Source organism: Hevea brasiliensis, chromosome 5 (assembly GCF_030052815.1).
Source record: "Hevea brasiliensis isolate MT/VB/25A 57/8 chromosome 5, ASM3005281v1, whole genome shotgun sequence".
Lineage (NCBI taxonomy): Eukaryota > Viridiplantae > Streptophyta > Magnoliopsida > Malpighiales > Euphorbiaceae > Hevea > Hevea brasiliensis.
This window is the reverse complement of record NC_079497.1, coordinates 95,344,660-95,360,437: the sequence shown is the minus strand read 5'-3', so window position 1 is coordinate 95,360,437 and position 15,778 is coordinate 95,344,660.

The following is a 15,778-nucleotide window of genomic DNA, read 5'->3' as shown; positions in this document are numbered from 1 at the left end:
GCCCAATGAGGATAAAATCCCCATTTTCTCCAATTTTGCAATCCTATCTTCTGCAACATGACATAACCTTAAGTGCCAAATATATTTTGAACTTGAGTTGGTTTTCACCATGGCATTGTATTCTTTTAGATCACTTGCATTCAATTTGTGTTTGTCATTATTATCCAAATAATAAAGACCATCATTCATATAACCCGAACCAACATATTTATTTCCAAAATAAATATTGCAAACATCATCTGTGAACTGAAATTCATAGCCATTTCTAGTCAAACTAGATATAGAAATGATATTCTTAAAAGCATCAGGTACATATAAAATATTATCCAAACACAAAACATGTCCAAACATGTAAAAAGATTTAGATCCTATGGCTAAAGCTTCAACAGTTGAGCCATTGCCAATCCGGACTCTAATATCTTGAGAGCAAGCTACTCTTGTTTGCTAGTTCTGCATATCATTAGAAATGTGAAGCGCACTTGATATCTAAAACCAGTGTAGATGAACTATGAGTATCATCAGAATCTAAATAACAAGATATGGACATACCTTCCAAAGGTGTATCCTTCTTGTCCTTCAGAGAAGCAAGATACTCTGGGCAGTTCCTTTTCCAGTGCCCATCCTTTTGGCAGTGGAAACACTTTCCTTTGCCTCCATCAGCTTTAGTCTTCCTTTTCTGTTTAGCTATTTTCTTGGAAGGAACAGGAATCTGAGGTTTCTTTTTCTTATTACCCTTCTTCTTGTTGGACTTTCCAGCAGAAGAAGATGCAACCAAAGCTACCTCTTTTCCTTTATTGCCTGGCATATTCTTTTGGGCAATAACCAGCATGTTGAGTAATTCAGCTAAGGTGCATTCCTGTTTAGTCATATGGAAATTTGTCACAAAATTCCCAAAAGACTCAGGAAGGGACTGAAGGATCAAATCCGTTTGTAGTTGGAAATCCATGTTGAAGTCAAGATATTCCAACTGCTCAATCAGCCGAATCATCTTGTGGACATGATCCCCAACATTCTGTCCCTCAGACATCCTCATACGGAATAGCTGTCTAGATATCTCATACCTAGCATTCCTGCTGTGCTCACCATACAACTCTTGTAGGTGAAGGAGGATCTCACTTGCACTCTACAAGTTTTCATGCTGCTTCTGTAACTCATTACTCATGGAAGCAAACATGTAACACTTAGCTCTCATATCATGCTCCTTCCACTTAATTTTGAGTTCTTAACCCAAAATAATTATTTTCTTCTTCTAATTAATTTATATCAAATATAAATTAAATAATTAATCTCTATTAATTAATTTCTCATCAATTAAATTCATATTTAAACACTTTAAATATAAATTTAATTTATACTACACATCCAATAATCTAGATTTGGTTTCAAGTCATGCTAGGGACTTTGCAATTTAATTGCAAACCAAATCTATTTAATTAATCAATTAAACTCTTTAATTAATTAATTAAATCATATTTAAATAGGTGATAACTTGTGTATGTGTGTGACTTACTAGGCTCATCACTAATTGGCAATGAGACATGATATCAACTCTTAATATCATCAGAACTCTTTCTTACCATAAATGATTTCTCTAAATCATTTTATGAACCTCATAGACCATGGTTAACACCTAGCATAGCATGCCATGGCCACCCAATTAGTAATAAGGTTTACCTTAAATGAACCTATAATCATATGTTACCATGCACTAGAATCTCTCTGTTACAAAATCCCAACTCAAGCTGGAGTCATGGTTTATGTCAAACTCCATTTGCTATGAATATTATGTTCTCTTTTAATTCCAGTTCTTGATTAAAAGATTTTCTCATCGAAACTCTTTTACGAATAAATCTATCTGTCCTGTCCAGGAAATTGAAACATTAAGTACTATTAAATGAACTTGGGATTTTATCTCTATTTACTTATAGGAACAGATTCCATCTTGATCAACACCTACCTCCATATATAACTAGTAGGAGCCAACACATGCCCATATACCCATACATAGTACAGGTATGAAAGCAGTATCAAACTCAAACTACCTATATACAAGATAACTGTGCTATCTCAGGTCTAAAGATTATATGCACTTTTATGATTTATGACAAAACATTGACAAGAGTAAACTCCATGTGCTTGTCATAAGCGTCACTGGTTCGGCCTACTTATCATTTATAAGTGCCTATCAAGTTTGTTATATGGCATGAGACTCACCATTCCATCTTATTTATATCTCATATAAATAACTTGGGAACAAACATGAATACAATCTTTCTGGATAAGTCATGTCCTTATTATGAAGTATCCTCGATTGTGAACCTATTTATGATACTTTGTACTAGAAATATTATCACTCATATTCTTAACAACTTAAGAATAATATTTCTAACAAAATATCAATGGACCTTTTCTATTACACATAAATATATTATGTAAATGGAAAAGTGGAAATGCCTTTTATTAATAAAAATATGTACAAGATACATACTAAATGATATGCTCTAGGGCATACTACTAACATGAAGTACAGCCAGAAGTAATAACTTGGGACTTCTTCCTCTCTGAATTCAAGAAGAAATATGTGAGTAGTGTATACCTGGAAGAGAGAAGAAGAGAGTTTATTAATCTGAGGCAGAGACATTGTATGTTTAGAGTATGAAAAGGAATTTATTAGATTGAGCGGCTATGGAAGGGAGATAGTCCCTAATGAGGCTGAAAGGTGTAAGAGATTTGAAGAGGGACTAAATGACAACATAAAGATCATGATCACTGCCTTGGGAATTACTGACTTCACTAAGTTAGTGGAAGCCGCAATAAAGGTTGAAAAAGTAAGAATAAGGGAACAGACTAGAAGGGAGAGACAGCAGAAGAGGGGCCCAGGTCAGTCTAGTTCATCTCCTGCATTTGGGAAGAAGTTCAAAGGTCCACCTGCACAGAGTTCAGGTCAGCCACAAGGTCAGGGTCAGTCTCAGGGGCCCAGGCCATAGTTTACCCCTAGGAGAGGTCGGTCCACACCATCGGTGGACGGCTCTCCGAGGATGGGGTTGAGGACCAGCCCGGCATCTTACGCATGTCCACAGCATGCGAAGTGGCACAAGGGGGAGTGTTGGAGTAATCGGTGCTCGCTAAGGTGTGGGTCAACAGAGCATCGGTTGAAGAAGCTGTCCACGCAAAAACTACTACTGTTGCTCCAACACAAGCGCATGCACTGCTCCTGCACCACAAAGGGCTAGGAAATCTAGCAAATCTGACGCAGTGGGACCATCACAGAGGCCTGCATCTGAGCCAGCAGAGAGGCCTGAGAGCAGACCACCTACAAGAGCTTATGCCATTAGAGCTCAGGAGGAGCAAGATGCCGGGCGTCATCGAGTGCGTTCTCCCTCTACAATACATCTGTGCATGCATTGATGGATCCAGGATCCACTCATTCATACATCTGCATCAACTTACCCGTAGAAAGGGGGATACTAGTAGGGGAGAGTGACCAAGACATTCTGGTCACTAATCCATTGGGCCACAGTGTAGTGGTGAACAAAGTGTACAAGGGTTGCCCGTTAAGGATTCAGGGGTATGAATTCTCGGCAGATCTAATTGAGTTGCCCTTCCACGAGTTTGACGTGATTTTGGGAATGGATTGGTTGTCACGTCATCAGGCAATAGTTGATTGTAAACTGAAGAAGATTTCTTTGAAAACTCCTGAGGGTAATGAGATCACTGTTGTGGGTGAAAGGACAGATTTCCTGTCCAATGTTATCTCAGCCACAGTTGCAAGAAGAATGATGAGAAAAGGCTGTGAAGCCTACCTAGCACATATGGTGGATACTAGGCAGGCTAAGCCAGATCTGTGTGATATACCCACAATAAAAGACTTCCCAGATGTATTCCCTGAAGAATTGCCTGGTTTGCCAACAGAAAGGGAAATCGAGTTTGCTATTGAGGCACTGCCGGGTACAGCACCCATTTCCATTGCTCCTTATAGGATGGCACCCACTGAATTGAGGGAGTTGAAAACTCAGTTGCAAGAGTTGCTTGATAAGGGGTTCATACGCCCCAGTGTGTCACCATGGGGAGCTCCAGTGCTGTTTGTGAAAAAGAAGGATGGGACTTTGAGGTTATTCATCGATTACCGGCAGTTGAATAAAGTGACTGTGAAGAACCAATATCCGTTGCCTATAATTGATGATTTGTTTGATCAGTTGAAGGGAGTAGGAGTATTTTCTAAGATTGATCTCATATCAGGGTATCATCAGTTGAGGGTGAAGGATGCAGATGTGCCAAAGACTGCATTCAGGACCCGATATGGGCATATGAGTTTCTAGTGATGCCCTTTGGCCTAACAAATGCACCAGCGGCATTTATGGACCTTATGAACCGTATCTTCCATCCACACTTAGATCGGTTCGTAGTGGTCTTTATTGATGATATTCTGGTGTATTCCAAGACCAGGGAAGAACATGATGAGCATTTGAGGATTATTTTGCAAACCCTGAGAGAAAAGAAGCTGTATGCTAAGTTGTCCAAGTGTGACTTCTGGTTGAATGAGATTGCATTCCTTGGACACATAGTGTCAGCTGATGAGATTAGGGTGGATCCCAAGAAAATAGAAGCAGTGATGGAATGGAAGCCTCCCAGAAATACAACTGAGGTCAGAAGCTTCTTGGGGCTAGCTGGGTATTACAGGAGATTTGTGAAGGGATTTTCCTTAATAGCTGCTCCAATGACCAAGTTGTTACACAAGAATGTCAGATTTGACTGGAATGACAAGTGTCAGACCAGTTTTGAGAAGTTGAAGGCTATGTTGACAGAGGCACCAGTGTTAACACAGCCAGTGTCAGGAAAGGACTTTGTGGTCTACAGTGATGCCTCTCATAATGGGTTAGGGTGTGTATTGATGCAAGAGGGGAAGGTGATCGCTTATTCTTCCAGGCAACTAAGGCCACATGAATAGAATTACCCTACCCATGATCTAGAGCTTGCAGCAATTATCTTCGCACTGAAGATATGGAGGCATTACTTATATGGTAAAAAGTGCTACATTTACACGGACCACAAAAGCCTGAAATACTTGCCAACCCAGAAGGAGCTCAACCTTAGACAGAGACGATGGATTGAGTTCCTGAAGGACTATGATTGTGTAATTGACTACCATCCTGGGAAGGCAAATGTAGTTGCTGATGCTTTGAGCAGAAAATCCATCACAGCTTTGAGATCATTGAATGCCCGTCTATCTTTGGTTCGAGATGGAGCTATTTCGGCTGAGTTGCAAGTAAGGCCAAACCTGCTATAGCAGATTTTAGATGGGCAAAAGGCAGATGAAAAGTTAATGGCTATTATAAGCAAAATCCTAGAAGGGAAGGCAACTAACTATGAAGTGAAAGTAGATGGGTGTCTATACTACAAAAGAAGAGCATGTGTACCAGATAATGGGGAATTAAAAGCCAATATTCTGAAAGAGGCACATGCCAGTGTTTATGCTATGCACCCAGGAAGTACAAAAATGTATCATGATCTGAAGCTCCAGTATTGGTGGCCTGGTATGAAGAAGGACATAGCTGACTATGTGACCAAATGCTTGACATGTCAGCAAGTCAAGGCAGAACATCAAGTCCCATCAGGTTTGCTACAGCCTATACGCATACCTGAATGGAAATGGGATCGGGTCACCATGGATTTTGTAAGTGGTCTACCTCTCACCCAGAAGAAACATGATGCAGTATGGGTGATAGTTGATAGATTGACAAAGTCAGCACACTTTCTGCCAGTTAGGACTGACTACTCACTGGAGAAGTTAGCAGAATTGTATATCAGTGAGATAGTTAGACTGCATGGAATTCCACTTTCCATCATATCTGATCGAGACCCAAGGTTTACATCGAGATTTTGGAAGAAGTTGCATGAGTCCTTGGGTACACAACTCCACTTCAGCACAGCATTCCATCCTCAGACGGATGGGCAATCCGAAAGAGTAATCCAGGTAAACAATTGAACCAATTGAATTAATACAACTATTGAATTAAAATGATAATAAATACATGAAATATATGTCAGGTCCTTAAGGATATGCTGAGGAGTTGTGTCATTGAGTTTGAGGGAAGTTGGGATAGATACCTCCCACTGGCAGAATTTGCATACAACAATAGCTACCAAGCTAGTATCCAAATGGCCCCGTATGAAGCACTGTATGGGAGGAAATGTAGAACTCCAGTGTGCTGGACTGAATTGGGCGAAGACAAACTGGTAGGGCCAGACCTGGTGAAACAGACTGAGGAGAAAGTAAAACTAATCAAAGCCAATCTGAAGGTTGCCTCAGACAGACAGAAATCTTATGCCGACCTGAAGAGAAAAGAAATAGAATATGCGGTTGACGACAAAGTGTTCCTCAAGGTGTCACCGTGGAAGAAGGTATTGAGGTTTGGATGAAAAGGTAAATTAAGCCCTAGGTTCATTGGCCCATATGAAATCATTGAACGTGTGGGTCCAGTGGCCTATAGGCTAGCTTTACCACCAGAGCTGGACAAGATCCACAATGTGTTCCACGTATCTATGCTAAGAAGATATCGCTCAGATCCTTCACATGTCATCTCCATGGAAGAAATTGAAGTACAACCGGATTTGACATTTGAAGAAGAAGCCATATGGATCCTGGCTCGGGAAGTGAAAAGTTAAGGAATAAGCAGATTCCACTGGTGAAAGTGCTTTGGAGGCACCACAACACCGAAGAGGCAACTTGGAAAAGTGAAGAGACGATGAGACAATAGTTCCCTCAACTGTTTTCATTAGATAAATTTCGAGGACGAAATTTAAATTAGAGGGAAAGAGTTGTAACACCCTCCACATGCGACTCAGTACAATCTCATTCGGTGACCAGTGTCGGACTGGACAGCTAGAACGTTCGGAAAAATATTTAAACTAAAGTGAGGAACCATAATTAACTCAAATATTAATAAGAAAAATTTAGGAAAAATTTCAGAAATAAAATACAACCAAGTTAAATGAGCCGGTGCCCTAGCGATGGGTAACCTAGTGAGAAGTTGCGGTTCTCACAACTAGGAGCTCTAGACCCAGGAGAAAAATTATAAAATAATTATTGGGACTCCAGAGAAGGGTCATTGAGGTTCCTATGGCATTAGAATGCCAAGAAAATATTTAGAAAAAATTTTCAATCGGTACAGATAATTTTGACCCGTTAAGCCAAACGAAGGGCATTTTGGTCATTTCGTCTTCAGAGATGATTTTTGGCCGACTTGTCCAGTTAAGTAAATAATTATTATGATCTAAAATATGAATAAATATTGTTAAAAATTGAATTAAAAATGGTAGAGAGAAAAGAAAAGAAATTGAATGAAAACTTGAATTATGACATCATAATGATGTCATCAAAAAGGCCTCCACCAATCACATGTTAACAAGCACTCTTAAACCAATTAAAAAGGAAAGAAATGAGTTAAAAATTTAACAAAGTTTCTCCTCTTCTTCTCCAAATTTCGTCAGCCCTCTCCCTCACCTCTTTCAACCTCCATGAAAGCTTCCTTGTAAGCTTGATTTCTCCCTTCATCCCACCCTAAAACCCCATCTTTCCTTCACAAAAATTGGTCATCACAATTTGTGCAATACTTGGGCAGCAAAAAGAAGTGAAAATAAAGAAGTTTTTCAAGCTTGGATTGGCACACAACAAGGTTAGTGCCCAATTTATTCTCTCTCTCACTTAATTCATGTTTAAGGACATGATTTAAGTTGAAATTGCAAGTTTAATGTATAAATTAAACTTTGAGAACTTGGAGACTTGAACAAAATTAGGGTTTGCTCATGAAATGGTATATGAACATTCTAATGGTCAATTAGTGACCATTTGAGGTAAATTGACCAGAACTTGGAGTGAATTGTAGCATTAGAAAACTGATTTGGTATGCTGCCTAGTGAAACCAGCAGGTTTGGATGTGAGTCCAGCCTATTTGGACAGCCATAACTTGGGCTGTGTAGATTCAATTGGTGTTTGGCCAATTGGTTATGAAACTAGACACATAATGGCACAACTTTGGTGAAGAAACCATGCCCATAAGACCAAACCAAGTGTACCAAAAACTTGCCCCAATCCGGGTGTCCTGCAACTAGTTTCTGCAGAATGACCAAATGAACAATTAACTCAGTGTAGAATGGCCCAATTGACATGAAATTTTACCAGCAAGAAGCTAAGATATAGACCAACAACTTTCATGAAGAAACCCACCCCAAATTATGACCAGAACCTATCCAACAAGGCAGTTGTAGTCACTATTCACTGCACAATATATGGTTAGTCCAGAAAACTTCCAATCCGGCCAGTTGTGGTTTTTGGACCATAACTTGAGCTACAAAACTCCAAATGGAGTGATTCAAAAAAAGAAATTCAACTAGACAAAATAAGGAACAACTTTCATGTTTATCATTTTCCCAAATTCCCACTGCAATAGCAACTAATGGAACAGTAAAAATTGGGTATGAAAACTGAAAATTCTGCTCCATTAATTTTAAGCTTAGAAATGGTATTTTTAACCAATACCAACAAATTTTGAATGCAAATGTGGTATGTTGGGAGTGTTAAAACCAATGTACCTATTTTCTATGCAAAAGTCAACATTTTTGTTGACTAATGAAGGGAATAGTAACACCAAAACTTGAAATTCAAAAATTGTAAAATTCAAAAGTATCAAATGCCCTAGTATACCTAACAAGATTGGTTTGGATAGTTTGGCATGCCAATAGGGTTCAGTTAGCAGTACTGCACATGGCATTATACCATTCTGTGATCTCATGGCTTTTAGCCATTATGACATTGTGTTGAGATTTGGCCTTGTGCCTGATGTTATTACAGCTTGTTAGCCGTTCTGTTGCACACCGGGAGATACATATGTGACCGATTGTGTAACGGCCCGAGGTACTTGATACCCAGTGCCAGTTTACCCGTTTATCCAGTCCAGTCGTCCAGTATAGGTTACTTGGGCAACAAAAAAAATGAAAGTGGATAAATGTAATGAAATAACGAATATAACCAGTACAAAATAAGTACGACTACAAATACTCAAAGAAAATTTATTTACAATGAGACATTAATACATTCACTACATATTTATTTTCTGTTATTTCTTTTTATTATATTATTGGCACCACTAAGCATTATTGCTTAGCGCGTTGCTTTTGCCACGCGTAGGTTCTGGAGATCCTGACCGAGAACCCGGTAGACCACAGACTGGGTGAGACCTCCTGTAGCTCTGCATAGTGTCCGTGTCACCTCACCATATTCAGTGCATTGGTAGGACACTAGGTTTCATTTTGGTATTTTGTAACTAACTTTTATTTTCTTTTACGTAAATGAAACTTATGTAATGTATTTTGATGTTTATGTAAATAATGAAAATTGTGATTATGAATGGAAAAATTTGAGTATTTACTTATTGCTTATATATGAGTACCATGAGAAACGAATGATTGAGAAATGGAGATGTTGTTGAAAATAAAAATTATATTGAGATTTTGATATTGGAGTTTGAGAATGATTGAATATGATTATTGTAAATAATGATTGAATATGTTTTTTCCTATTTTAGCCGGTACTCTACCGGATTTTCTATAAAATTTTCGGAACCTCAAATAAATTATAATTTCAATAAATGACTTAAATGAATTATATTTCACAAGTTATATTCAAAACTATGATAAAAATTAATTAAGGAAGAATAAAAATAATTAAGATAAAATGGAGTGTTCCGGTACACCGTGTGACATAGCTTACTCGTATATACTGTAGACGGGTAAGGCGTGTCACAGCCTTTTTGCCAAAATTGGTCAAGTAGCCTATGTTTAGCAAATCTGGGCAGTTTTGGTTCTAGACAGTTTTGGTAACCCAACATGGGCAAGCAATTTGGTTTGGTTAATGGAATTTTTGGGCTCTGTGTTCTTCACAAAAGTTGTAGCCCTATGTCTAAGCTTTCCAATGTTAAAAATTTCAAATCATTTGGATCGCTCTGGAGTGGGTTATGACCAAATGAATGTATACTATTCATTTAGTCATTTTCTGGGTTCACTATCTAGAAATCCGAATTAGGGCAGAATTTAGGTCACTTTTTGGATAGAATTTAAGCATGGTTTTCTCATGTAAAATGGTACATTTTAGGTCTAGTTTTACCTACAATTGGTCTCATATTAATTGGAGCTAGATAATTTCGGTTATGGCTCAAAATACACATAGATTTCAACAATTTTAAACCTGCAAAGAAATTACACTTCCAATTTTCATTCCTCCAACTCCCTTACTTCAAATTTGTATTCATGGAACTTCTAATATCATCAATCAGATCTCAATATAATCAATCTCCAGAAATTTATACAAGTCTCCAATAATCAATTTAAAACCCTAATTCAAATTGTCAAAGTCAATAATATTCACATGAAAACAATTTGCTAGTACATGTAACTTCAACTGTCAACATATAATTGACTTCCACTTATCCATCAACACCATTAATCAACATTTACATACATGAAATTATCAATCTTCTAAGTTCCTCAAGGTTGCCAAATTGAGGCAATTTCACAAAGTCTCGATAATTATCATCAATCCCTATTTCAAGTTGCCAATCACAATATACACATGCAATTAATTTGCTAGTACATGAAACTTCATTCCTCAACATATAATTCATTCATCAACATCACAAATCACCTTTTTCATACATGAATTAATCAAATTCTCAAAATTCCCATGGCTGCCAAAATGAAGAGCTCACAATTACTCACCAACCTCTTCAAATTTCTTATCATGTCAACTCATCCTAAGCTCAAAACAAGAATTAAAGAAGAAAGGTGGGAAGATTGAGCACTAAACTCTTTGTTCACTTTCTTGAGCTTGTTAAAACTTCACCTAATCTTCTTTTTCTTGCTACCTATAGTCTTCCCAAGGTATGAGGATTAACTTTTGTGAAGTGAACTTGTGATTTTAGGTTGAAAAGGAGGGATTTAAGCTTTGCATGAAAATGTCCATTGAGGAAAGATGAAGAACCCATTTCGGTCATGGGAGAGAATGAAGAAGAAGAAATGAAGTTAGTCGATTTAACTTATCATCTTATGCTTTTATACGTCCACTAATGATTAAACTTTCAATATTTCTAATAATACCCCTTATCATTCCTTTAATTACATTACACATGTAATTTCATATTTTCATGGGATTTTTAAAATATAATGTCACTTATTTTAATGGAAATTTAGGTCAAAAGTCAACTGTGGGTGCTAAATGACCAAAATGCCCCTCTTCGGGTTATAGTCGAACTTTTTCGGTAATACCGATTAAATCCCTGATCTAACAGTTCTTTTAATTTTCATTTTTATCTGTACTGATTAAACAAATTTTCTTTGACATTTTTAATGTCATTCATATCTCAGTAGACCTTTAATTAAGTCTTTAAATTATTTTATAGGGTTCCTCGCAGGTCTGGGGTTGTCAACTGTCTATGCAGTGACTTCCCAATACAGTCACTCGTCGCTGCGGTACTAACTCATTTAACCTAATTGCATTTCATGTCTTTTATTTTTTCTTTATTTTTTTTGTATTTTGTTATCATGTATTCCATCATTTTATGTCTCCTCACTATCATTTAAGTATAGTTCCAGACATTCTGGCTATCCGAACAAACAGTAGTCATCAAAATAATAGAATGTATGGACTACCTACGGCGAGGGCGTTACATCATTTGGTAAAACCGCTTCCATGCCATACACTAATGAATATGGAGTTGCCCCAGTTAACATTCTTATTGTAGTTCGGTATGCATAGAGGGTGAATGAAAGCATGTCATGCCAATCTTTATAAGTGATGGTCATCTTTTCAATTATCCGTTTGAGAGTGTTATTGGTAGCTTCCACAGCCCCGTTCATTTGAGGTCGATAGGTTGATGAGTTAAAGTGACAGATCTTATATTGGTCACACAACTTCTGGACATTTGAACTATTTAATTTCTTGGCATTGTCAGTAATAATCTCTTTGGAGAGGCCATATCTACAGATGATGTTATTCCTAAGAAAATTTATGACTGCATTATGGGTGACGTGGGCATATGAGGCAGCTTTAACCCATTTAGAAAAATAATGAATAGCTATCAGAATGAACCTATGACCATTAGAAAAATTTGGAGTAACTGGGCCAATAACATTGATGCCACATGTCACACTTTACCCCTCTGTAAGGCATAACATGATCCCGTAGAATACCTAATGAACTACCGAACTTCACCTACCGATAACTCATTAAGTACCCTACAAAGGATTTTAAAACAATTTTCTTATTTTTGATAAGTGGTGAGCATTTCTAATAAGTATTTTAAACATGTAATTAAGTTGAAAGCTAGTTGGAAATTTTAGCCCATTTTATTTTTCCACAAATTTTATAAAAATTTTGACAGAGTTCCCTCTGTATTTTGAGAAAACAGTTCTTCGTATACCTGTAAAAAGCACTTCTAAAAATTTTCTCAACAACTACTTCAATTTCAAACTCAATCTCAACAATTTCTCAACACATTTATCAACTTTCAATTTCAAATCCTGTATCCAATGATCATCAAAATACTAACAATCCATTTCATTCAAATTAAATAAAATAGTTCCATTCATATTTCATTAGATACAAGACAATTTAAATAGATCATTACAAAATTTACATTAAGAGAATTTCAAACTACAATATATATTACAACTTTATACAAATTTTATACAACTGCTCAAGACCCATTTTTACATGTCCATACATTTATGTGCAATATATACATCAAAAGAAATATTTACAATTAGGGTATAAATTATACCTGAAGACTTTAGGCTGAATGATCCTCAATCTTTAGCAGCTCAGTCTGCTGCTCCTCTAGTCTCTGTATCTGCGACAGCAATAAAAGCTATTGCTGAGTACTAGGACTCAGTGGTGCACAACATACTAAAATAATCTTTATGCAAAAATAAAATCATATTTATTCAAAAATTTGACTAAACATGAGTATTAAACACAAAACATGAATTATGAGATTTTAATGCAAACCACGTTCATTTCGAAGTATCAAAACACATTTCATAAAACCCACAGTTAGATCATGCCATTCAAAACAAATAGAATCTCAATAGCCAGAGGCTAAAGAGAAATCACATCACAAGGCTAGCTAGCTCAAATATATGGATATCCATTCACATCCTCTTCTACTGGCACACCTCAACACTTCTCCGGAGAAGGAATCAAAATTCGAAACTAATTACCCCCACTAATCGTGTTAGTGAGGTGTTTAAATATATGGTCATGATACTGTGGTTTCAAAACTTATCTTAATAATTTGTTAAACATTGTCATTTCAAATATACACAATAACTTCCAACAATTTAAGTCAAAGCATCATAACTAATGTCACAAATAAATTCTCAATAATTCAAAGCAAAGGTAAAATACATATTTCATTCACTTTATCAACACATTTTAAAGCATAGTGATGTTGTGCACAAACCTCAAATGAGTCGCCTTTTGGCCTTAACTTGACTCCTCGGGTTCTGTTCCGGTATTCTTTTCCACTGAAACACACAATTTTATAGTGTTTCAGTACCATAATTTAACATAAATCCAAAAATAAATTTAACTTCACTTATACCTAGCTCTAACGTGCTAATTTCGACGTTCTTGAAATTTTTGTGTTTCGGGTTACTATTCACTACACTATTCAAGTCAAATTGTTGACTTTTTAAGGCTTAATAGGTATGGGAACTCCAACTTCACCCACATACCACATTTTGGCCATTAAACTTGTTGGTTTTGGTCATTTTCTCAAAGCTTAAGTCATTTTGGCAAAATTTCCAATTTTCAGTTTTGGTGCTCTGAAATTGCACTGTTCTATTGGTCAATCTACTGTTGGAATTTGGAAAAACTTCCTTCATAGAAAATGTTCCTTATTGTCTTAAGTGTATTCTCATTTTTGGATCACCCCAATCGAAGTTTTGTAGCTCAAGTTATAGCAAAAATATAATTACTGTTTACGTACACTGTTCATGCTGAGATTTTGGTTCTGGCAGATTTTTGGTCCAAATTTGTTCAGTAATTTGATCAAGTTAAGTTCATAGTTTGGTCAAACTTTCTTCATATAAAATGTTCTACTATGTCTTAGGTTTCCATCGGTTCAAGAATCACCTAAATCTGAGTTTCCTAGAGAGAGTTATAGCCCTTCAAACATTACTGCTCAAATGGAATTCTCTGAATCGCAGTCTGATAACTCAACTTTGCTCAATAATTTGAATGGGTTAATGGCATAATTTGGGGTGGTGTTCTTCATGAAAGTTTTAGATCTATATCTTATCTAATTTCTGGTAAACTTTCAGCTCAACTTGACCTGTATAGCTCGAATTATGACGAAATGAACAGTTACTGTTCATTTGGTCAGTTTGGTGCAGTGGCAGCCTGCTCTCATTTCACTTTGGTCAATTGGTTCACCAAGTTTTAGTCAGTTTTTGGCCATGGTTCCTTAAAGAAAATTGTGCTATTTTATGTCTATTTTCATCCCCAATTGGTGGTATATCAATTGGACTTGTAAAATTTCCGTTTTGATCCTTCAAAGTTGGTTTGGTCATGCTGCCAGCAACATTACCATTTGACCTACGAATTTGGTTTTCATTCCAACAATTCCCACACATCTCTTTTGGTCATTATTGACCATTTTTCATCTCATAATAGACCAAAGTCATCATTTAAGCATTTCTCCAAAATTTGGTTCACAAACCCTAGCATTCAACCCTAATTTGACTACTTTGTTGCCATTAACAATTTCAAAATTCCAAACTATCATCATTCAACTAATTAAGTCTTTTAAACTCATTTTAACTCATTTAATTCATGCACTTCATACTCCCTTCAACCAGGCCAAAATTTTAGCAATGGTCCTTCCCCATATTTGTTTCATTTAATCAAGTTCTAAGCTCACTTAAATACCTAAACATGCATTTGAAGTAGAAAATTGAAAGTTAGCACACTAACCTTTGCTTTGGATTCTAAATCTTCAATTTTCCTCTCCTTTTCTTCTTTCTTTGTTGTGCTTAAGTTGAGATTGCAAGGTCTAGTGAGATATTTAAGGGAGTTATGTAGTTTGGGTGAAGGAATTTAAGCTTAGATGTAGGCTTAAATGAAGGATTTTCATGGAGGGTTTATGGGGGAAGGATGGGGCGGCAACCAAGGGAAGAAGAAGACTTTTTCTAAATTTTTTTTTTCTTTTGTTTCCTTTAATCTTATCCCTTTTTGAAGACCAAAATTCCCAAATTAATAAAATAATTTAATTAATCTTTTATGACATCATTCATGATGTCATCACCTTTGACTTTTCTAACTTCTTTCTTTTTTTTTTCTATTTATTTTTTTCTATTAGTTCTTTAATTTAATTCTCGATTCTGAAATTTTCTTTTCTCCGTTTTTATTTGACAGTTAGGTCAGGAGTCAGCTCTCGGGGTCAATTTACCAAATTGCCCCTCGCCGGTTCATCCCGGTTTGCAAATAATTCCATATTTCTTTCGGTTCCCTTACCTAATTATTTGACTGACTTAATAGTTCTTTTCCATGATTTTCTCTTTTCCACTGTGTCCATAAGGGTCCTAAGGATCGCAGCGTCACTTTTTAAGGTTCGAAATTTGAGTTTAAAATGACTTCATTGTCGTTCCCGAGGAGGTCACTCATCGCTGTGAGTCTCGGCTCGTTTTACCTCTTATGTTCTGTTTTTCTTATTTATAGTTAACT